This window comes from Arvicanthis niloticus, chromosome 17, assembly GCF_011762505.2.
Source record: "Arvicanthis niloticus isolate mArvNil1 chromosome 17, mArvNil1.pat.X, whole genome shotgun sequence".
NCBI lineage: Eukaryota > Metazoa > Chordata > Mammalia > Rodentia > Muridae > Arvicanthis > Arvicanthis niloticus.
The window spans coordinates 59,260,932-59,286,860 of record NC_047674.1 but is presented as its reverse complement, the minus strand read 5'-3'; the positions used below and the strand labels follow the sequence as shown (position 1 = coordinate 59,286,860).

The 25,929-nt window shown below is 40.5% G+C and overlaps 1 long non-coding RNA gene across 1 annotated transcript; it reads right to left on the bottom strand.

Moving 5' to 3' along the window:
- Positions 1-591: 591 nt before the first annotated feature.
- Positions 592-25,090, bottom strand: LOC143434796 (uncharacterized). The gene is made up of 3 exons (XR_013104555.1): positions 24,881-25,090; positions 19,636-19,802; positions 592-1,378 (listed from the first exon to the last, which is right to left on the bottom strand). It is a non-coding gene; the product is annotated as an uncharacterized LOC143434796 (long non-coding RNA).
- Positions 25,091-25,929: the final 839 nt, after the last annotated feature.

Here is a 25,929-nt window from a genome sequence, read left to right as displayed (position 1 = left end):
TGTTCATAAAATGAAGCTAGAAGCTGGATTCCAGGTCTACATCAGCCAATAGACTGCTTTAGCGTTAGACAATTCAGACGGCCCCTGTAACACTCAGATTCTTCATGAAGGAAGGCTGGGGAATGGGGCTCAGTTGATAGAGTGCTTGCTTAGCATGCAAGCACACAAGCCTACCACTCAGGAGGTGGATGGAAGAGGTTCAGAAGTTCAAGGTCACAACAAGTATGAGACCAGCCTGGAATGCTATGGAGGTGGCTCAGTATTTGAAAGCGTCTTTTACTCTTGCAGAGGACTTGGGTTCAATTCTTAGCATTCACATGGTAGCTCACAACTGTCTATAACTTCAGTTCCAAAAATCTAATGCTCCCTTCTGACCTCTGAAGCACCACACACTTACATTGGACACTTTCATACATACAGGAGGCAAAAAACACTCATACAAAATATTAAAATAAATAAATCTTAAATATTTGAAAAGAAGTCAGAGAGATTGGACCACATGGTTACTGATATTAGAGTAAGGTACAATGGGGAAACTCAGTAATTGGAATAGCAATATAAAGTGAATTAAAACTGAACACACTTTGAATTTAATGAATTATATTCTGGCATCAACAATATACCAAGTTATTGCAATAAACACAACCATTGATAGAATTTTGAGCAAGTAATGGGTTGTTAAATGCAAATGAGGGAGATTCTTTCCATGTATCAGACATCATGCAACCAAATGCCTCATTTACTGCTGTAGAATAAGTAATGGGTTTGAATGGGCCTTTATCTTTTTAGAACCATGACATTGCATTTAATCAAGCCAACAAAACTTTACATTGGGCTTTTAATCTGATTATCTGAAAGGAGAGCATGCAGGCATAAGTCAAATGCCGACAGCAAAGTAAACATTAGTCCTCACCCCCTGGTCATTCTCTGGTCAGTCTAAATGCATTTATCAACCAGCTGATGGTTTAGCTTAACTGAATCACCTACCCCAGTGGAACCTTTCTTTGAAGCATGTTAGGAAACTGCTACAGAAAGAGGCCCCTAGCAGCACTGCCCCCATGGAGTTCACAATTTGGCATTTCCTGTTGCTTTTCCAGCATCTCCCAGAGCTTCACCAGAGTGTAGTATTCACTGTGTCTTCACTGTGAGCAGTTCCCAAAGGACCTACCCAACGTCATACTTGCAAGTTGTCATCTGAAGAGCAAACGATCTGAGTTTGGCTGAAGTTCATTTTCACACCTTACTGGAGAAGTTCAATACCGTTCCCAAAGTCAGCAGGCACCATGAGGAAGGAAGAACTCAGTGTGGCCCAGAGAGATGGGAGGGGACTCAGAAGGTTTTGTAGGGCAAATGACAACCAAGCAGGCTCTTCAGAGACCTAAGAGACAAGGAAAGGAACAGGCAGGAAGCTATACATAGGCCGAAGAAATAAGCCAGGATCAAACCAAAATTCAGAACAGGAACCCAAGAATTTGAACTTTGTCACACATGAGTGGTTGAGAGTCCCTAGAGGATTTTAAGCATTAGAGGAACACAATAATAACTATTTCATTTCGATAAGATTGTTATTCAGCAATATTGTGGAAGGTAGATTAAATTATAGGTCTTATGGAAAGCATCGGACAGTCAGTAGAGTAGTAGAGAATTGTGGGTAGTCCTATAATCTCAGCACACCACACACTAGAAGTCTGCAACTCCCTAAATAAATACTACATCCCACATGTCAACCTTTGAGAAGGTCCACAAGTGTCAAGAATTTTTACAAAGAGGAGCTTCTTCTAGGGACCTCTAGGTTTAATTACCTTACAGTAATTCTATAAATTGACAAAGAATAAACAGGAAGATGATGCCCACTAAATACATGTTCTCTAGACCTTTTAGGTAACATGAAGCTGTGTTGTTGTTATTGTTTTGACCACATGTATGTGAATCTGCAATAAAGGTGATGATATTGTGATCATTGTGGGAATGAGTAGTATTCAAAAGGAACCCCTGTAAATGTTTCCATGAAAATGCTGTAAGAGCCTAAGGTGGCACCCAGCCTGCTTTTGTCGTTGTAAACAAGGAAGTTAAGGGCAAAACCTTTGCCAAGAAAATGAATGTGTATACTAACCATATTAAGCACTCAGAGCCGAGAGAGCTTTCTGGAATACATGAAAGAGATGATCAGAATAAAGTCAAGTCAAAGAGAAAGGTAGCAGGGCTCAACTGGTGCTCCAGCCTGCTCTGCCAGACAAGCACAGCCTGGAACCAACCGGAAAGAGCTAATAATCTGTTGGATCCTGGTCCCTGGGGACTCCTGGCTTAACAGGCACAGTAACAACAACAAAAGACAAAAAAGCACCACCAACAACAACAATAAAGAGATAAGAAGAAAAAGAGAACCTTGCAAAGAATATACACCTGTACACCAGGGCTCAGCTAGCAGGTTTAATTTTAGTTGTTTTAAAACATGCTCAGTGCTTGGTGAGGTTCCCTAGCCTTTTAACTTTCAATTACACATTACCTGAAAGAGTCTATTGCCAGACAAGCCCGATGCTACAGACCAGTTTTTCTTTAGGGTAGAGATAAGATACTGTGCTTTCTCTCTCTAATCTATCACAGACTAACATGCTTGTCAAACACAATGACAATAGCTTCCTAGGAAAGCATGAAAAAGCGAAAAATATTAAATATAGGACCTCTTTCTAATTCATTCAACAAACAGCCCCATCAAATCGCTGCTCGTGTTTATACACATGTCCTTCCAGCTACCATCGCAGACCAGCAGTAATCTGAGACTGGCCCAAATCTGCAGCTGGCAAAAGCAAAAAAAAAGCAAGTTGGCAAAGCAAGGAGCACAGTGATACATGAAAAACTGATAACCTCTAGGGCATCCTCAGCTTCAGCTCTTCTGTTTAAAGAGAGAGTCCTCGACGACAGTTCTAAAAGCAGCACGTGAAAGTAGTCAGTCCCAGAGCCTAGCTTTGTATCATGAAACATTACTTTAAAAAAAAAAAAAAAAAAAAAAAAAAAAAAAAAAAACCAAAAAAAAAAAAAACAAAGCACTGTTTTTATTAGATTTGGGTCATTGGAGTATTTTCTTCCTACATCACATTGCTTTCAGCAACCACTAAGACCAATGTTTAAACATGTTAGCACTGATGAGCAGTGCCAGAAAAAATATAATCAAACAAAGCGCCTAAATTAATAATTTATAGACTAACAACTATGTGAAAATATAAGGCATGGGGAATTAAATTAGAAAAAAGCCTTAATCCAAATTAGAGTGTGTCTCAATTAAATTACATTCCCCAACAGTGTTGTAAGTTTAGTTAAAGCCGGTAGCACCATGGTGACCTTACCATCACTAATGGTAACTTGACTTGGAGCATATGCGGTACATTTGAGGCACTGTACAAACACTTACATACATTTCCCTTAAGCTTACTTAAATGGTTAAAAAGACTCCAGGTTTCTCTTTTCAATGTAAGATAATGGGTATTTAGTTAACATTTGCTAGGCCTCAGAAATTTAATCTTTAAAAAAAATTAAAAATTTATTTTGCTTTCAGAGAGAGAGGGAGAGAGAGAGAGAGAGAGAGAGAGAGAGAGAGAGAGAGAGAGAGAGAGAACGAACTACAGGTGTTTATGAAGAGGGCATCACAGCCACTGGAGCAGAAGTTACAGACAGTTATGAGCCTCCTTCCAACATGGCTGTTAGAACTGAACTCTGGTCTTCTGCAGAAGCAGCAAACACTCTTAACTGCTGAGGTGTCTCTCCAGCCACAACTTTCTCTCATCCTGCACCCTGCCTGGACCATCAGCTTCAGTCCAGCTTCTGAAAAGTCTCTCTCCTCTCTCAGTCTCCAACGTCTCCGTATCCTCCCTCTCCTCTGTCTGTTTCCTTCCTCTTCTCCCTGTCCTCCCTCACCCTCTCTTCCCTTTCCCCTCCCTACCTCTTCGAATCCCCCTCTCCCTTTCCCCCTTCCCCTCTATCCCAACATCTCTTCTCTGTGGGACAAAATTAAGATTTTTTGAGACGACACCTTTTGTTATAGCCCTGGGTAGCCTGGAATTACATGTGTAGGTCAGGCTGGCTTGGACTGACTCTTCTCTTGCCCCTGCCTCCAGAATGCTGGGTTTGCAGGATCTATCACCACACCCAGGTAGTTCCCTTAAATTGTAACATCCATATAATTACATCAGAACTAGGAAACTAGCTTTGCTTTAGTGAAGCTGGAGACCATATTTAGATTTTGTAAGCTTTTCTGTTGCAAGATCCGTGTCTCAGGTACCTCCACTCTGGGCAGGTCTTCCATTTGGGTTGTTACAGACTTCCCCATGGTTACTCAAAGCTATACCTTGGAGGAGAAACACTTCACAGAAGATGTGCCAGCCCTGTGCACCATGTCAGGAGACATATGTAGATGTGTCTGATTATGGTAATGTTCACCTTGATTATGTGATTAAGTATTGTCTGCCAGGTTTCTCCACTTGAAAGGCACTATTTTTCCTTCATAATGACATTTCTTCATAATAAATATTTATTTGAGGAAGGATGTTTTGAGGATGTTCTACCAGCCTTTTAACTTTGACCTAGCAGTTTATTAATTTCTGAATTTATAGTGCCTACTTCAGGTTCATTGCCTGTTGGGAGAGAGTGAAGTGTACTATCAGAGGTGCTAGATGCTGGAGAGAAGGAAGGACAGTTCCTGGGTGACTCGGGAAAGAGAGATCAAAAGTCAGAATAGTTCCATGTTGGGGGGGGGGGGGGAGTCACAGCCCCATCAAAGCTTGAGAAGAGAATCTGGACTGTGCCCCACCCCAGTACTCAATAGCTCCTCCTTTGCTTTCAGTATTTACAATTACTTTCTTTTCTTTTCTTCTTCTTTTTTGGAGATGTGAAAATTTTTATTGGATATTTTATTTACATTTCAGATGCCATCCCTTTTCCCCATTTCCCCTCCCTAGAAAACCCCTATCCCATCCCCCCTTCTCCTTTTTGCTTTTATACTATTTTTTAATGTTACTCAAAGGCTTTATAATGGTAATGGTTTGGTAATGCTCAATAACAAGATGCCCATACAATCAGAAGTGTAACCCAATACCCAACCTAGATATACCTTTTTGCTTTTATACTATTTTTTAATGTTACTCAAAGGCTTTATAATGGTAATGGTTTGGTAATGCTCAATAACAAGATGCCCATACAATCAGAAGTGTAACCCAATACCCAACCTAGATATACCAACTACCTTTTACTGTCGGAGACATGAGAACATCTGCTTCCATGTTCCTCACCCCTCTCTCTCTTGTCACCTAGCTCCTCCTCTCCTTCTCCTCTTTTTCTCCTTACTCCCCTCTTCCTCTCCTTACTCCTCCCACCTTAGCTCCTCCTACATATCACCCTTCCTGTTAAAATAAAACTTTTCTCTTAAAATGCAGTTAGAGCATAACTATACCAACTTGGGTCAGTAAGGTACAAGACAGACCTAATACCCAGTCCATCATTTTGTCGACTAACCAGTACCTCTGTCATCCCTCCTAACTAAAAGACTTAGTTCTGAACCTGGCTTTTTTTCTTGGCTTTAGAATGAATGTCAGCTGAAAACCATCCTCTCAAATCTTTTCTCTCAAAGTAAATAGCCAGGATTGGCTATGATACTATAAGTCTTCAACTCCATCAGAAATCCAGAATGGCTGAGTTAACTGAAATTATGGGAAGCACAAAGTATATCCTCTAAAACTTAGCCAAATTATAGAGACCACTGAACACCTGGACAGTCCCTCTACTACAAAACGTTGGAGCATCTGATCTTCAGCCTTCTGGCCCAGGATCATCTGACAGACCTAGTGATGCAGAATTATTAAGGGCTGATTACTCTGTCATGGCAGATATAATCAGTCGACTATTCCTCAAGTGTGTCCTTTTCTGGACAGTGATTTGTCTGTAGATGAAAAGAGGCAATTCTTGCCTAGTGGCTGTCTTACCACAACTAGAGAAACTCCAAAGATGCTCAATTTCTTCTTAGAATCCAAGACAGGAAGCTATCATGAGCAGACAGGTCTCTAATCCAAATGAACATTAATACAGAAATGTTTGTAATATCAATTCTGTGAACTTTTGACGTTTTGAAAACCAACTATCCATGTAAGGCAATCTGGACTGTTGTCTGTTAATTCCTCTCAGTTATTTCTAAATAAAATATAGAAAACACCCTAACAATAAACTCAGAGCCATGAATTTGTTATATACAGGCTAACCACCTCAAATCAGTTAGAAAAGTTAAAGAAGGACTGGGTCTAAGCCTTGTATTCCTAAATGTGTTATATAGGCACAATGCCTACGAGAGTAACAATATTAATTTCACTTTTATATTAATAAGAAGCTTATACCAATGAAAACCTAAAATTTGAAGTCAAAGTAAATTTTATACCATTTAAGTCCTCCCAGGACTATCTGACCAGGATTGGCATCATCTTCAGTGCCTAGGCCCTTCTACATTAATCATTAATCAAGAAAATGGCCCACAAACATGCCTACAGCAGACAGTTCTGATGGACATATTTTCTCAATTGAGGTTCCTCTTCCCACACAAAATTAGCTATGTCAAGTTGATAAAAAAAAAAAAAGAGCAAGTAGTCTAAAAATGAATAGTATTTACTGTATGTACTTTTGATAGATAAATCACCTAAGAGAATCTAGCAAAGACTTCTAACAACATGGTTTCAAGACAGTGATGGTTAAAAAAAAAAAAGTCTTTTGAGGTACCTACAGTCGGTGTAATGTGCTGTGAAAATGCTCGTGGCTCACTATTGTTGACAAATGAACCCAATTATAACTGAAGGAAATTTTGTATTTCTGTTAGAAGTGTCCTACCCAAGTTCATATACACCCTGAAATCACAGGCCCTAGATTAAGAATCTGTACCCCATGGGATATCAGGGTAACATGGAAGAATGTAAGACCTTGGATGATTCATAGAATAGAATCCCTACCTTAGAGTCATCACTGGAATGCTACCTTGAGAAGAGAGAATCACTGGATTGTTTAAACCACTCTCTGCATCTCCTATTCTGTATACATCTCATAGTTGTCACAGCTGAGCCTTCTCACACTGCCTCTCTCAACATTTGGCTCTGGCTTCATGATAATCCTGGAATTTATTAAGGACTTCAAATAATCTTAACATAAATAATATATATCACATTTAACACATTAGAAATTAAATGTGAGATTCAAAGAAGTTTAATTCATTAAAAACAACAATAATAAGACCATTACATGTTAAGGTAACTTTTTTGAGGAAAATATAACTGTTTTCCTAAACTCCTCCCCCCCCCCAAAAAAAAAGCCATTGAAAAGAAAGAATAGGTATTGTTTTTTATTTGGAGAAATCTCTTTAACATCTGTTTTAACAGAAGACGGTTGGGTTATCATAGCTGCTTCTGCACTTAGCATGTGTTACCATGTTGTTTGGGTTCCAGTCTATGAAGAAAATGTAGGTTTACACAGATAAACTGGGGAAAGAGTATCTTAATAGTTCTTTTAGACAATTATAGATTTGCTTCTTGATGGTGTACTTAAGCTTGATAATTGGTAATTTCTTAAAAGTTAGTCACAATATAGAACCTGGAAACGTATCAATAAACTTACACATACTGACATTAAGCACCCATTGTTTTCTCGTGCACTGTGACTGGATCTTTTACCCCATGAACAATTTTGTAACCTCATGAAAAGGTCATTTTGAAAATAGTAGTTCACAGAGTTCCTCAGAATTTCCTAGTGTTAATACTTTGAGTAACTTCACCATCAATATCACTTGTACAAGTTTCTCACATAGGGAAAGTGCCAGGCTCATGGTGGTAGATACAAAATCTTCCCAACATACCATGTTCACTTGAAAGCTCAACTGTTATCATTGGCAAGAGCTACTGTCAGTTGTTTTCCTTAAAGTGGCTGAAAATGTCTGCCAACCCCTGAAGCCTGTTTGTCAGTTTTTCTTTCGAATAATGGTTTTCTACAAAAAAGTGGCTAATAAAGCTCCCAACTCAGTTACACAGTGCATTTTATAACAGCAGTCCTCACACTTGACCAAGCAGCAGGAATACATGATGTGAGCTGATTTCTCACCAAGCATTACCTGTAATCAAAGGTTGAGATTTAATTAACGATTTCTATTGCTGGGGTCTGATAGTCAAGAGCAAGCACTTGCTCTTCAGAAGACCTGAGTGAGTTCAATTCCCAGCACCCATGTTGGGATCCTCACAGCTGCCTGTAACTTCAGCTCCAGCAGGTCCATTCCCCTGTTTGACCTCCATAGGCACCTGTACTCACATGCATAGACACATATAAACAGATAATTGACAATAAAATAAGACTGGGTGTCTCATCTGAGTGCTAGGGAGGTACAAGCAGTTGGATGTCTGTGAGTTCAAGGCCAGCCTCGATTAGAGAGGGAATTCCAGGCCAGCCATAAACAGCAAGATCATGTCTCAATAAAATTAAATTAAATTAAATTAAATTAAATTAAATTAAATTAAAAAGGAGCTGAAGAGATGGGTTAGATATTAAGAACAGTTACTGCTCTTGCTAGGAATCTAGGTTCAAGTCCCAGCACTCACATAACAGTTCATAACATTCTATAACTCTATATTTCTATAACAGTTCTAGGCTGTCTTCTGGCCTCCTCAGGCACTGCACATACATGGTGCACACACGTGCAGGCAAAAACTCATACATTAAATAAATAAATAAAACTAATCTTTTAAAAAATAATAATAATTTTTATTGTTTATGAAAGACATTCATAAGTGAAGCAAGCTTTTGTTTCTCTGTGTGTGTCTGGCCACAGAGAACATAATTACAGAGACACCACTCTCAGCTCCACTGCCCTTTCTTATATGTATATTAACTTGGCAAAGAAAGTTTCATGTGACATCTCTAAACCTTCCCATGATGCACCTTTGTTGTATTCAGCCCTTCTATCACACTTTCATGTGGCTCCTCCCCTATCTCTTTTCTCTCCCATTTCACATGTCACCCCTGCCTCTCTGCCACTAGCTTACTTCACTTAACAAAATGTTCCCTTGTTTCATTGATTTTCCTATAAACAGCATGATTTCATTCTTTGTTATGACTGAATAGAACTCCACTGTGTACACAGAATCCATTTTATCTCTTCATTCACTCACGGATGGGCCCCTAGGTTGATTTGATAGCTTGGCTATTGGGGATAGTGCAGAAATAAACATGGATGTATTTGATTGCTTGAGATATGTACCCCGAAGTGTACCACTCCCCTGATTTCTTCTGAGGAGCCAGAAATTGTCCCTGTCATTGTTTTTACACTATCATTGCAAATGACAACACACAGACAAATAAAATCTTAGAATTATAGAAATGCCTTGTAACACACCTGGTAGAGTTTTCACAGACCAACCTGAGCCAGGGAGCTCTCACTAACAACTCCTCCACATAATCCATCACACAAGACCTAAGCAGACAACCAACTTAGCATGACTGATGGGAGCAGAGAGGACCCATGATATGGCAAGTTGGGGTGACTGTCAATGCCCTAGGCCATAAACCAGGGTCATGTTGGCCTCTACGTCTCTAAGAGAGAAACAAGCTCATCCACTGGCTGCCATCAGCACACAAGCTCCCGAGATTTGTCAGTCTTCCTTTTTATTTTCTGGCTCCTCAGAAGAATTCAGGTCAGTGGTACACTTCAGGATATATATCTCAAGCTATCACATACATTCATGTTTATGGCTGCACTGTTGCCAATAGCCAGGCTATCAAATCAACCTAGGTGCCCATTCAGGAAGTGCCAGTGCCTTACCCAGGAGAAGAAGCATAGTATGAAATCTTGCCCTTATTGTTCTTATTGTTGTACCCAGCAGTATTTCCTACATACCCCATATCTTTCCCAAAGTTCCTCTGTATCTTCTTTCATTGCTTAGTTGTCCCTTTTTATTTTTTCAGGGAGATGAGTAAGATTACATACAACAGGATGTATGATGCATGTCAGGAACCACCTGACATGGGTGCCAGAGTCATAGTGTCCTCTATAACACCTGGAATTACAAATTGTCCAGTGTCTTTCTAGGTGGATAAACATATAAACCAGAAACCAGTGTTCTGAAACACGGAATACATTAGGGGGCTTAATAAAAGACACGGCAGTTTCTGACTCAATAGATCAGGTGTGGAACCTGAAAAAATAATCAAGACATGTTCTCACTATATAACTGTGGATGGTCTGGAATTAATGACTGGGTTGACCTTGAACTCATAGAAATATGCTTGCTTCTATCTCTGTTGAGATTAAGGCATTAGCCAGTATCCCCAGAAGAACCTGTATTTTTAAAATGTGGGTAAATTTCCCAGGTAAGGTTAATAGTGCTTTCCTGGGTACCACACACTGAGGTTAATGCAAAGTTCCAGGACTGTCAAGGCTCAATGTCATGGCTCCCATCAAACAATCAGAGAATTTGGAAAATAGAGATACAGGTGGAAAACTATAATCATAGAGGAGAAAAAGAAGGAGAAAAAAAGGGAGAGGGAGAGGGAAAGGGAGAGGGAGGGAGGGAAGGGAGAAGAGAGAGAGAGAGAGAGAGAGAGAGAGAGAGAGAGAGAGAGAGAGATTTACAGACTTTGTCTTAGAAGTTCCCAGTAGCTATGGAAAACCTCTAGGATGCATGAAATCCAGCTACATACCCACCTTTAAGCTTCATGAACTACTCTAAATTTTTATTACAAAATATGAGCTAAACTTGAATTCTCCTCCTATTCACCCCAGAATGTTCAGCAGAGATAGACATTTCCAGAACCAGATCCACAATGCTGGACTTTCCCTGTGGCTTCATTTCAAGCCACTTGTCTAGGAATAAAAATAGAAGGATGTTCTGAAGCCTCTCAAAGACGAGAGCTGCATCAAAGCTGCTGGTTCATGATGGTTAGACGCCCACATCCAAAAACAACAGTGTTCTTGGCTGTATAATGGGTGAGAAGGCTAGCTTTGGGTGGGAGGATAATGGTTGGGTTTACCTGTGCTATTTCCAGAGCAATGCTAAGACAATTCTCTAAATCTCAGTTCCTCATCCATAAAAGCTTAAATGACCACCTCATAGAATTTGCTCAAGTTTAACTGCCTTCTGTCTCCTTCATACTTAACATGTTGAAACTTAATCCCTGACAATATTGTATTAATATTATATTAATATAATATCAATTAATATAATACAGGTAGAGACTTTAGGACAGGATTCTGTCTGAGGCACAGCCCTCATGAAGAAGGAGCCTGCAAAAGAGCTGGGAGGGGTGTTCTTCTATTCTGTCGCTATTCCCTCCAACCCCTGCAGACAGTGTTTCTCTGCACCAGAAGTCTCAATAGCCGGGCCCTCCCCAGAATTGGAAGCCACTAGCACTTTGACCTTGAACTCATCTTCCAGAACTAAGAGAAGCTAATTTGTTTTTATAAATCACCCAATTTCAAATATTTGCTTGTTGCAGCAGGGTCAGATTAAGATAATGTTCTATGACCAGTGGATGAATTTGGTGGGGCTCAGCACAGTCACTGATGCATAGCAAGCACTTGGTGAATTTTGGAGATAGCTCTTATTTATTTGTTTGTTTCAATGTTTTCTTTATTTTTTTTTAAAAAAAATTATGTGTTTGGGTATTTTGCTTGCATAGATGTTTGTGTACCTTGTGCATACATTGTCTACTCTATTCCAGATCTCTGGAACTGGAGTTGTAGACAGTTGTGAGCTGCCTTGTGAGTGATGGGAATGGAACCCAGATACAATGGAAGAGCAGTCAGTGCTCTTAATCACAGAGCCATTTCTCCAGACTTTGGCTCTTATTTCTAGTTCTTGGCCACTGTCTTGAAAATGAAAGTCTACTCCTCATCTCTATCTACACTCTTGTCTTGAGGGTGTGTATCTCAGTGTTTGATCTCTACAGAAGTATTTTCTAATGCACATCTACTTTCTCTTTTAGTTCAAGCTCCAAGCCATCTAGTTGGTGATTACAGTTGAAGGTAATCCATGCCCCCAACATGCCCCAGTTACTAATTCTATCATAGGCTGAGACCCTTCAAGGGAGTGTCCTAGCTTCTGGACAAGATTCTCAATGCAAACTAGGCCTGGCACCAAAACCTGAAGTTCAACAGCTAGAGTCAGCTGGAAAGTGATAAGGTGAAAAGATGAGAGTCTAAGGTCAGGCTGGAGAAGTTCCCTGAGCTTACACACTCAGGTGTTATTGTGTCTTCTCACATAGTGTCCATGGCTTCAGCTCTGCACATCTGCTATCAGGTAAAAAATATGGCCTCTCTCATCCTAGACTCTGACAGTGTCACACCCTATCACCTGCCACTCAACTCTATTGAGAACCAATCTCTGGCTTCATTTGCTTCTGTTTGCAGCTTGGAGGGCCCTTGTTACATGGTAGACTTCTACACATGTGTGTGTGTGTGTGTGTGTGTGTGTGTGTGTGTGAGAGAGAGAGAGAGAGAGAGAGAGAGAGAGAGAGAGAGAGAGAGAGAGATTCACTTCAGAAAAAGAACCCATGACAGAACAACTTAGTGAACCAATGAATTTTAATTGGGGTTACTAACAGAATTATGGGCGAGGGGTTATTTCCAGAGCTGGGATGACTTAAACAAGTCATCCCCAATATGGCTGAAGACTCACAAAAACTGCTGCTCTGGACCACTTTCAGGCAGCAGACAATCTAAGAAACCTCTTCTCAGCAATGTAACTCAGCAACAAACAAGTAAGACAGTATGGCAGGATGTGATACAGTAGTGGAGAAGGGAGATGAAATCTCTTCTACCTTTGTAGGTTACAAACAACATGGGCCATTGTACTTCCCTCTCACTCATCCAGGTCTTGGAGAGAAGGGGCGGCATACAGACTTTGTTTAAAGAGGAAGGATGATTGCAAGTTAAAAGCCAGCCTGGGTTATATCATGCATTTGAGACCAGCATAAGTTACAAAGTGAGACCTTATCTGAAAACAACAAAAGTACAATCTGTCATCTAGAGCTGGGAAGATCGTGTAGCCCATAAACAAAGTATATTGAACACGCACACGATTTAAGTCTGACCTGTGTAAAAAGCTGACTGGGTGGTATGGGCTTGTAATCCCATCACTATGGAAGAAGAAACAAATGGCTCCTCTGGCCCCCATCCACATGCATGCAAATATATATTCATGAGTACACATACACACACACCATTGGCACTTAATTACTGTTCACTTCCATATCAAATGTTCCATAATATGTGCAGGACTCTAGACCATTCAGTGTTCTAACTTCCTCAGCTCTGAGACCTGCCAAGCTCTCTGGGAGCAATCTCACCCACCATGCTAGTGCTTTTATATCAGGACATTATAAACAACTCTCTTCAGCTCTCCAACCCAACAGTGATAGAATTAGTCTTTCCTCTTGAGGTCTTACTCACCAATAAGCCCAAAGGCTTATACATTAGCATCCTTCTGGAGCTACCCCAGCACCAGTACTTAATATTATGATACCTGTGTTATTTACATCTGCCATTAGAAATCCTGTGTTACATGTGCAAAAACAAATGCAGAAATAATAACAGATGTTTGTGTTTTCCTCTTAACATTGGCCACCAGGAATCTAAGAGTTAAAGTTTATCTTTCAACTTGATGCCTAACTAAAACCCCTGTCTCTGGTGTTTATATAACGTTTTCTTATATTCTGTTTATAATGAGTTTAAAGCCTTTTTAAAAAAATACCCACCTCCACTTATGTATTAGTTTTCTACTGCTGCAGACCACATCACTACATAGTCAGTGGCTTCCAGCATAGCCCTATTCTTACTGTTTCCGTGGTCAGGATTCTGTATACAGCTTACTTGATTCTGTCCAACTTTCACAAAACTACAGTGTGAGAATGAACAAGCCAATATTCTTTTTAAGAGCTCAAGGTCAAGTGACTGTTGGCAAAATTCCACTTCCATGTGGTTCTAGGACTGAAGTCTTTGTTTTCTGGCTGTCAACCAGAGGTCACTGTCAACTCCACCGAGACTTTGCCATTCCCCGGATGCCACATCCTACTCTGAGGCAGCTTACTTCTTTAAAAGTAGAAGAGCCTTTCCAATTGGCAAAGACAGAGTCTGTGATGACATGAATGTCCTCTCACTATTTGAACACTTTTGCCACATTCTGTAAGCTGATGATCCAGGGAGTGACTCTCCCGTGGCCAGGTACAGGGTTAATCCTAGCAAAAGCAGAGGAGGGGTCAGGCAGATCATGTTCCAGCCCAGCTAGAGCTGTTCAGCGAGACCTGGTCTCAAGAGTGAGAGACTTTTCTATTATGTCCCTTTCTCATACTCAAAGAGAAAATGAAATTATATGTCATGTATGCCCATTCTCTTTGCCTTTGAACTATACCATTAATACGGTAACAAACCCAGGTTTATTTCCTGCTACATAATGAATGACATAGTGCGTAAAGCAAAAATAAGCTCCCATCTTGGCAAAACCTGCATGTTCAGACCTCAGCTGGCCCATCAGCTGACCTCATACCCTTGAATGAGCCTGTTAAGGACCAGCAGAGCCTGATCCAGGCAAGTCGAACTTCTCTATGAATTCAATAATTCCTTTCCCTGCCCAAATACATTTATTTCTCAAGATTGGAAGCTGGACATGAGAAATAAAATTGAGTAGGTTTTATTACACAGCAATAGCTAACTGATGCATGCAAACACACAATGGAAACATGACGAAGACCTGAGTATATAGCAGAAGTAAAACATCTTCAGAAGACATTCGAGAGCACCTTGAAATTCCTGTGTTCCACATCTTACACCGCTACTAATGATTGTAGGATGCTTTCCATTTTGTGCCCAAATCATCTTTATCCAAAAGGCTAATGTGTGACTGTCGTTCTTCTACAACAAATACAGCAATAGACATAGATTCATAAAATAGCAAAATAATAGGCTCCCTTGTGCTGCTGTAGACAGAGCTGCCGTGACAGAGAAATGTGCACTTTCCTTTTTCCTTTCAAGTTCTTCAGTACAGAATCAACTTTCAAATAAATCCTAATGAAAGCAGTAATCAGTTATGTCAAGAAGTAAACAAAGTTTAATCTGAAAATACTAACACAGCCTAACATTTTAGAAATAAATTACCGTAGCCCATCCTATGGCAATGCTATCTCCAATTGCTTAAAGATAAATTGTACAGTCAACTCCGAGTCTCCGAATATAGAACCTTTTCTGTAGATTACCATAGACAAACATTAAGTTCTTGGTTTGTATCTCTTTTCTCTGTTCCTTTTCCTACCCATGTACATTTCTTTTATATGCCTCTTTCTTCTGTGTGTATTCCTTTCTTTTCTAGTGCTGTAACAAAACACCATGACCAAGGCAGTTTATAAAAGAAGGGCCTTGACTGGGCATACCGTTTGAAGGGTCAGAGTGCCTGGTGGTGGAACAAAGGCATAGCAGCAGAAACAGCTGAGAGCTCACACACTGAGGCACAATGAGCAGAGAGAACACCCTGGGAATGGTGTGAGTCTTTTGAAAGCTCAAAGCCCTCTCCCAGAATCACATTTTTTCCAACAAAGTCACACCTCTTAATCCTTCTCAGTTCTACCATCTGGGGACCAAGTATTCAAACCCGGGAGCCTAAGGGGCAATTCTCTTTCAAAACTACCAGCCAAGAAGACAGAAGTTTAGTGAAATGCATGAGTATTCATTCTGCTTCATACATGTATCAAGTAAATTTCCAGTGTAGTCTAAAGGTTATCTGAGCATCTTCATTTTAAAAATATAAAATACTGGAATCATTTTGGTGTAAATCCTTCTAACATGTATTTAGAAGGTTCCTGCCACATGATATTATTTTTTATTTTTTAAATAAAATTTTATATACAGTAGGCTTTAATAGATGTGAATTTTGATCATGGAAAGGTGAACCAAAACTGGGTTTTATAACTGAAGGAGGTAGTATCAATAAGTAAATAGGTACACAGATGATTCTAAGATATATGTATTCACAGAAAATTTCTATGGGTCAGCAAAATGGCTCAGAAGGTAAGGGCACTTAACGCCAAGCATGACATCCTGTGTTTGACTCTCAACACTCACATGGTGGAAGGACAGAACTAAGTTTTTTCAAACTGTCCCTTGACCTCCTCAAAGTAAGTAAATAAATGTAATTTAAAAAAGAAAATGTTTTTTAATAAGAAAGAAAGTATTTAGCTCATTTAGTGACCTGAATGAAGGCTTTATAGAGCTAAATCATAAGAACAGGAGAACTGAGTCCAGGATGAAGAAATGAGGCAGTTGTCCTGGTACGAAAAAGCTCAGTAATCAGTCTTGAAATGCTTTAAAGCATTATTTAAACTCAGAAGTGATGCAAAATTATCTATGGTGAACAAAATACATGAATTTTAAATAAAGACTAGGTCAGTGGGTGTACCATTCCACAGAGCCTGAGGCAAAGGGAAAATTAGTAAAAGGGTACTCAGGTTGTTGGCCCTAAGAGTCTGCTACACTGTTTCCTAAATTATACTCTACTACAAATGAAGAAGGTGAGGATGGAGATGATGAGGACCACAATGATGAGGATGATGATGATCTCCTGAAAGGAATGATAATTGTAAGAGTGGTCCTGTGGAGGCTTGATGACTCGGCGTAGGGGAATGCTAGGGTGCTGAGGCAGGAGTGGGTGGGTGGGTGGAGGAGGACCCTCATTGAGGCATGGGGTTAGGGGAGGGGATAGGGGGTTTGTGGAGGGGAAAATGGGAACAGGGATAACATTTAAAATAAATATAAATTTATATTTAAAATATAAATAAATAAAATAACCAATAAAAATATGGAAAAGGGGAATGATAATATTTGTTGCTTTTCTCTTTTATAAACCCACACACTGAGCAGAATATTCAAGCAGATTTTCTGTCTACTGATGGTTGACTAGTTAATATAGTTAATATAGATCTTGACCTGTAGCACTTTCCTAGCCCCATCTGTGAGAGAGTGTCTCTATCGATGTTTGAGTGGGAGGACCCAGCTCATTGTGGGCAGTGCTATTCTTGGGCAAGTATAAGAAAGTTAGTGAGCAAGCCAGAAAGTAAGCATTGCTTCATGATTCCCACCTACAGGTTTCTGCTTTGAGTTTTTGCCCAGACCTCCCTCAGTGATGGACTACCTCCTTCAATTATAAGGCAAATTAACCTTGTCCTCTTGAAGTGGCTTTGGGTAGAATAGTTTGACAAAGCAATAGAATGAAAGTGTAACAGCTAGCCAGGGTGTTGTGGGATTATGGGAACAGTTTAAAAAGGTATTGAAAATGGAGCCACAGGTTCCCTGGATATTTGATACTATGTGACTCCAACAGGTGAGTCTATCAGGCAACTGCACCAGAGACATCACATGAGTAAGGCACGCAGTGGTAGGGCCAGCCAGCTGCTCTGGTTGCCATTTACCACTGTCTTGCACTTAGAGCCCAGAAAAGCAATTTAAGCTCTGTTGACCTTTGAGTCCCCAACTATGAATAAAAGAGGAAAATACTGAATTACATGCAGGGTTTATATGGCTGGTAATCCAATTGTAACTGGTATAAATAACATAGATTTTCATATCAGAAAAGGCACACGGTTATCCTTATCAACAACGCACACAACAGGCTCTGGCCCCACAGAGGCTGTGGTAAATAAAATCTCTGATAGGCATTCAAGAAAGCAGAGGAAGGGGTCATGTTCTTGGGTGGCTGTTGTGCGCACCTCTTTTGTGTCCCCTTCGCCCGCGAAAAAGGACACGGAGGCAGTAATCGGGTATCATTACAGACGAGGCTTTACTTCTTGTAACAGCAGAAGCGGAAAAGGCCCCAAGCCCGGGAAAGGCACTGCTATATATACCCTAGAGTGACGTGTTCATTTCTGATTGGCTGTTCACTCATCACCCCATATTACGCCCAGGATGGGCAGTGACTTTGGCACGCTTTCTGCCTTTTGCAACTGTACAGTCAATTGTTTACTAGTGGGAGGACAGGATGCCCGCACCATCTTGGAATGGCGAATCACTGCGGCTCCCAACAGGTGGCCAGTGACCTTTGGAATCACTTAGTTTACTCTGAGAGGGAAAGAAGTCCTTTGCTAGATGTTATACCAGCTGTCTCTTGTGAGCAAAATTTGAATAAGGTCAGCTCTGTCAGCCACAGTAAGATCTGATCATCTAAGATGCTTCAGAGAAAGGGGCCAAAGAATATTGAAACTAATACTAATAGATATGCTAATGAAATTACCCCTTCAGTACTCAGTCTTGACACTGTCACTTTGAATAAGCTTGGCCCAGGGAGTGGTACTCTTAGGAAGTGTGGCCTTATTGAAGTAGATAGGTGTGACCTTGTTGGAGGAAGTGTGTCACTGTGGGGGTAGGTTTTGAGACCTCCTCCTATCTGCCTTCAGTCTAGAAGACAGTCTTCTCCTGGGTCCCTTCAGAACAAGATGTAGAACTCTCAGCTCCTTCTCCAGTGCCATGCCTGCCTGGAAGCTGCCAGTGCTTCCACCTTGATGATAATGGACTGAGCCTCTGAACCTCTAAGCCAGCCCCAATAAATATTGTCCTTGATAAGAATTGCCTTGGGCATGGTGCTCTTCATAGTAATGGAACCCCTAAGATAGATGGTAAAACCAATATCAAGAGAAAAATACACTGAAACCTCTGGTTCTTCACCCCCTCATAAAGTCATTTCCCCCAGTTGCATGGGGGCGGCTGGTCACAGAATATCTCTTTTCTCTTTAACCTTTCAAGACTTTGTTGTTTTTGTACCTGCTAGTGCCTACTCTTAATGTTTCAGTTGCTTGGTACTTAAGAACTTCTATTTTCTTTTGAGTCAAACTCGCTTGATAACTGAGTGGACTGGATCTTGTTAAACATCTATAAAAGACATTTTAAGAGGTAAGTAGGCTATTTGAATGTGGCCTGGCTATTAGATGATAGTATGGTGGTGCTTTGGTTACACAGGAGACTATCCTTACTCTTAGGAAATGTACACAAGTCATTTCCCTAGAATGCTCGGTGTCTGTGAGTTACTTCCAAGAAGAAAAAAATACAGAGAGAAGGAGAAACAAACATAGCAAAGCATTAGCAATTGCTGGGTTGAAATGGTAGGTTCTCTAAACTCAGTTTTTTGTGTAGTCCTTTCTAAAAATGTTTAAATGTGGTTTTTAAAAGTATTTTTATAATTTTTTTGAGAATTTCACAAGTGTATTTTGATTCTATTCAGCCATCTTCCCCGTCTCCTCCCAGCTATCCTCCTAGCTCCACGCTCCCCCAACTTCGTATCCTCCTGTGGGTATGTCTGTGGCTCGAATGCTCTTGGATGTGGGCCTGCTTTGGGAAGTGCTTGACCTAGCAGGAATTAGGTCCTCAAAGGAAATTGATATGTACACCCTTTGTCCCCCAGGTCAATACTTCCTCAGGTAAGAGTGGACTCCATGCCCACCAGGCTTCCCCTCCATGCTGGGAGTTTGTCTGTCTTGAGTTTGTGTGAGCTTTATGCATGTTGTTGCAGCTACTGTGAGTTTATATGTGCATTTGCCCAGATAACACTGTTTGCTTGTAGTCAACCCCATCTCTAAGTCTTCTAATCCTCTTACCTCTTCTTCTGAAAGGCCCCGGAGCCTTGTGTGGAGTGGGACATCCCATACAGCCTGAGGACTCCAGTCTTTCACTCTCTGCATGTTGACCAGTTGTGAATCTCTGTATCAACTGCTGCCTACTGCAAGAAGAAGCTTCTCTGATGAGAGTTCAGAGATGCATTTATCTGTGGGTAGAAGCAATAAGTTGTTAGTAGTCATTGTTTAACTTGTGTTATGATTGAAAAGTTTCTTAATGAAGTCTTTGGTAATGCAGGGGATCAAATTAAGCTTATGGTATTTTCAAAATATAGGAAACACATGGATTTTTAGAATAAATTACCTAAGGTCTCATTTTCTTGATAACATCTATCTTTACCTGTGCAAGTGGGCTCACTACCACCTCGGCCCTATGCAGGCTGCAGAGTTAGCAATGCTTGCTGGCTCATACACAGAAAGGCAAGTTGTTAACTTACTGTTGTGTTTGGTTCTCACTACTTTCCCCCTTTACCTCACAGGAACACATAGGACCTAGAGGACATTGCTTTATTAATCTATAAAGTTAAAGTCTTATTACAAGTAAACTCTAGCTAGTTACTGGGATACAAAGCAAGGTTGTTTGTTTGTTTCTGTGTATTTGTTGATGTTGGTTGTTCATTGTTATATTTTTGGAACAGTCTCTTTACCTAGTTCAGGTTAGCCTTGAACTCTCTTCTCTTCTCTTAGTTTTTTCAAGTGCTGGGGTTGTAATCATGCATCACAGTGTCTGGCAGGGAATGACAGGTAATCATAGATGGCTTTGGGGGAATGGTAAACAAGAAGTGGGAAGTGAAATACAGTGTTTGGATTGGAGATAGGTACAAGGTTTGATGGCTTGAATAAATTTTAGAAAGACAAGAAGACAGATATTTGTTTGTATGGCAATAAATAGAATTCATTCATTCAGCAATGCTTTTTTTTAATGCCTACTATAAATAAAGCAGTGTCCCATGAACTGGGGCTATGATGGAAAATAAAATTTAAAAAATGTCTAATGTCTTAGATTTTCAGGTGTCAAATATTAAGGTGGATACCTAATATAAGCCCCTAGCTACTTTTAATTATTTATTAAAAGTATTTATTATTTATTTTTAATCTATATGAGTACACTGTGCCTGTCTTCAGGCACACCAGTAAAGGGCTTTGGACTTTATTACAGATGATTGTGAGCCACCATGTGGTTGCTGGGAATTGAACTAGGACCTCTGGTAGAGTAATCAGTGTACTTAACCTATGAACTATCTCTCCACCCACCCACCCCCAGCTATTTTTTAAGTGATTACATTATATCAAAAACACATCCAAAGTCATTCTTTCATATTTTGTTATGAATGATTAATTTATGGTTGGGTAGCTGCAAGAGTCTAAAATATTCACTATTTTGTAATATATATGTGTGTGTGTGTGTGTCTGTGTGTGTGTCTGTGTATGAATCTCTGGTCTTGCATACATTAATATGAAAAGAGAGATATTAGTTAAATAATCACAAACACGTAAAAGTGTAGACTATCTGGCACCTGCATTCCAGTGTTAAGCACAAGGTAGAATCGGCCTAATTATCCAGCAGTGGAGGAAGGAAGGAAATGTTGTGAAAATACATCTGATGACATTTGTGACGACAGGCATATCCCAGAGGACATTGCAGAATGAGGCAGTGGTGTAGATGTGTACTGTGGAACCTCATTCTTCTCAGCTATCTAGAAATTTTGATCTTAGGACAGTTAAGGCCACAATGATGATGAACAAAATCTGAAGAGTCTCAGATAAAAGACTGGAGAAAGGCTGGTCCACAGGTATCCTGTTACAGTTAGATCTGGCACCTGTGGCATAGAAGAGGAAATATTTTTTTGAAGAAAATCTGTACCATATTTCAAAATAGCTAGAACACTTTTAATGTACTTAGAATAAAGAAATGATAAACCTTTAGAGCACTGGACATGGCTAATTACCCCAATTTGATTAATATAGAATACATACATGTCTGAAAAATGGGATCTCTCTCATGGGCAGGCACCAATCCCTGACACTATTACTGATGCTATGTTGTGCTTACAGACAGGAAGGAGCCTAGCATGGCTGTCCTCAGAGAGGCTCTACCAGCAGCTGACTGAGACAGATGCAGATAGCAGATGCTTACAACCAATCACTGGACTGAAGATGGGGACCCCTATAACAGAGTTAGGGGAAGGATTGAAGGAAATGAAGGGGATAACAAGCTGGACCCCTGAACCTCCCAGAAACTAAGCCACCAACCAAAAAGCATACATGTGCTGGTCCAAGGTCCCTAGCACATATGTAGCAGAGGGCTGCCTTGTCTGGCCTCCGTGGGAGACGATGTGTGCCTAATCCTGTAGAGACTTCATTCCTGTGGGGGTGGGGGGCAGGGATGGCGACAACATTTGGGATATAAATAAATAAAATAATTAATTGAGAAAAAATTTATTCAAAAATAAGTCATATCGCATCCCATAACTATGTATAATCATTATACATCAATCACGGCTTTGTTAAGTGCCATGAATGTGGAATATTCATTGCCCTGGCAGTTCAAGAAAAAAAAAGAAAAAAGAAAAAAGAAAAAAAAAGGAGTTGACCTAATCAGAGCAACAAGACATTGCTTAAGAAAATTTAAAATTGAGGTCAAAGCTAAAGGATGAGTCAGGGCTAACCAGAAAAAGCCAAAACTCAAGAATATCTCAGATGGAAAAGCCATCACATGTTAAGTAGACCCTAGCAGAGGGAAGCAAAGACCAAACCCCACAGGACTGTGCAGGCCAGGTGGGGCATGAGTATAGGGAATCTTTAAACAGATGAGTAATAGGATCTGCTAAACTTTAAAAATATCACTCAAGTTTCAGGTGGAGAAGAGGCAGGAATAATGCAAGGCTGCATACATGTAGACCAGCTGGGCAGTGAGACGGTAAGCTGTGCACCAATCATTCAGTCTGGGTAGACACAGATACATTTTACTTGATAAAAAGGGAGCATCAGTTATGCTTTGAATTCCCAGGGTCAGTCACAGTGAAGTGGCTCACATATGCCTCTTCTCCTTCTGGTCTCCCTCCTTTGTTGTTGTTGTTGTTGTTTTGTTTTCTTCTGGATCCTGACTGAATGTGCATGTGTTTCAGTAGGAAAATGGCTGGCTTCTCCTACAGGTCACCTAGGCTTCGAGGGTGTGGAGAGGGAAAGAGAAGCCCCTATTTTGCCCTCATGGGTCTGCTTTATCCCTGGTTTACCTTTAACCTTTGCTGTCCTGAACACCTAGCTTCTGATTCTGGGCTGGTTAATTTTTGTCAGCTTAATACACACTGGAGTCACCTGAGTAAAGGGAACCTTAGCTGTGGAATTGTCTCCATCGTGTTGGACTATAGACAAGTTTGTAGGAGAATTTTCTTGATTAACAATTGATGAAGGAGGATCCAGGTCACCATGAGCAGTGCCTCTCCTAAGCAGTTGGCCTCGGGTTATATAACAAAAGCAAGCTGAACAAACCATAAATATCAAGGGCGGAAACAGTATTCTTATCATGGTCTCCGTTTCAGATCCTCTAGCTTGAGCTCCTACTGCAGATTCCTTTGATCATAGACTCCAACTTGTAAGCCAAAGAAATCTTTTCCCTTCCATGCTTTTTGTTTGTTTTGTTTTGTTGGGGGGGGGTGTTTATTGTAGCAATAGAAAGCAAGCTAGGTCAGTTTCCAGCCACTACCATGAGTGATCTGTCTAGGAACTCCAAGCCCAAGACTAAACATAATGACACATACATCTGTCTGCTCATCACCTGCACAGACTACTCCACCAGCCTTAGCATCTGCTCAACTTCTAGCGTCCCATAATACATCACTTCAATATCACTTTTAGTGATTTTGCTTCTGTGATAAAACCCTGCCTGATTCGGGGACTATTGCAATAGCTTAGATTAGAAATTCTGAGTAGGGTGATAGTAAAGATGTTTCATGTAGACCATCTGAGGAAGGATAGCAAGAGGGAAGTTAAGGGGGCTTTGGAAGAAAAAAAAAGTCTTCACTCTCCCTAGGTGGATGCAATTTGCATTTCTCTCTGGCTAAAACTCAATTCTTTTTCTTCTTCTTCTTCTTCTTCTTCTTCTTCTTCTTCTTCTTCTTCTTCTTCTTCTTCTTCTTCTTCTTCTTCTTCTTCTTCTTCTTCTTCTTTTTTGATATGGCTGGGAAAAGGCAGGAGGAAGAACTTCCCTGTGAAGATGGCCTGTACAGAAACAATGCTCTCTTTTCTGAAAGAGGTTTCAAACAAGACTGTTAAATCAGCAAACGGCCAATGCTGAAGATTTAAATGTGCGTGACCATTGAATTTAACCTTACCAGCACCCTCTCTCATCCCTAAACCTGAACAATGCACCTCCATGATCTATTTTGTAACTTTACTACAAAGGGGGATTTCTTTAAAGTAAGCAAAGTGAGCAAACTATCTTGTATTTTAAACTTAAGCTTTAAGACTTTGTTTAATGTTAGAACCTCGTAATAAGTTATGTTTTCAGCAATATAATCTCAAAAGCCACAACTGCATAAAGTTGTATAGTTGTGTATCTAAGACACTGGCAGAGTCTCACTCTCAATCACTCTCTCACTTTCTCCCATGCTTGAATATAAAGCATGCACTATATGCTTCTCATTAATTCCCAGCTTTACTTCGTATTTGTCCTGAAATTCTGTTGTAAAAGTTGATATCCCACTCTGAGTAGAAGCCTCTATGGGGAGTTCTCCTCAGACTACAGTCTATAGCCTTGGGCTATGTCTCCCTACCTTGATTAATATTCTTAACTGAATTCCCTATCCAAGACAGAAGACTTGCAACCTGCCTTGTTGACCCCAGGCATGGCCGTGTGAGTTATTCTGATCAGTAAAATCCATATGGGAGCCGTGTTCAACATGAGGATTTCTCTGTTTACTTCTTGAAGCAGTGTTACTAGGTAGGCCAAGCTGGCCTTAAACTCACAGTCTTCCCGAGTGTCAGGATTACAAGCATGCACCGTCATATCCAGCTAACGTTGAGATTTCTGAAAGCAAGTTTTTGTTCATCACATTCTCCACTGGATCATCAGCAACATTCTGTCAGCTAGAATCACAGATTACAAGCAATATGCAGCAGAGTGCAGCTGACCAACAGTGGCCGTGTAGTATGGGCTTCATGTATGTTCTTTGTCAATTAAATCATTGGCATGAGGAAATGGGAAAAATTCAAATGTGGTACTTACAATTAGAAGACCGTGGTGATGGATGAAAAGGAGACGTGTCAAACATGTTTCCAAGTCATAGATTCCATAACTGGATAGGAGCTGAAGCAATCTACTGTGATCAGGGGCACTCAGTCACCAGTGTTGATTCTGTTGAAAGCCATGGCATTGCAGAAGCAGATGTGTCAGGAGCTTTGAAAAGCAGGAGATGTAAGAGCCAGGAATTCTACATGCTTAATACACTAGACATGGAACAATGGTAAGAAATGAGAAGAGGGTATTAGAACAGCCAGATCAAGTAGATCAGTGACTATTGCAATATAAGATAGCTCAGCTGAGATGCCCATGGTATCTCATCTTGCCGGTTGAGCTTGGAATAGCCAGGTTGAGTTACATCTGGATATAAGAAGGATGGGCGTAATCAAATAAGACTTGAGCAGTAGGACAGAAGTTCAAGACAAACTGTAACATCTCACAGGACTCTAGTTTTCAGTACTAAAGCAAGTTTCTAGGGCTGGGGTTTAAGCCATTAGGAAGAGGACACTGATTAGCCTCTGGAGTTGAGGAATAGATCAGATGTTTTCCCCCCAGCGTACACTGAAGAAAGGAGTAGCCAAATCAGGAAGTCTGTCTAGGAAGAAAGTAGTCATGAAAGAAAAGGAGAAATAAGAGGGAAATAAACTGAAAAGGAAAGTTTAACAGGATGGATCCAGTGTGGTTGTGAGCAAGAGAATCAACGTTGACAAATCTTCTGAGCTCTATGGTGTGATGACACTTTGTTGACTCAGTATAACTGGTACTGCTTTTCTCAGCCTTCTCTTCTATTCGTAATTCCAGCTTTGGCCCCAGGAGATACTTTACACAGTGCTAGAAAGATGAAAGTAGGGAGTGGTGGGCACTGGCAGGTCAACTACACTGTCATTGATCTGCCAGGGCCAGCCTTCAAATCATAGCTCCTCCAGATCCCAGAATTGTTCTCCATTAGCTTCCAGGGGGGCTTAGACCAGTGTGAAGTAACACTAGATCACCTCCACACGCTGCAGGTCATCACAGCACCAAGGCTGAACAAA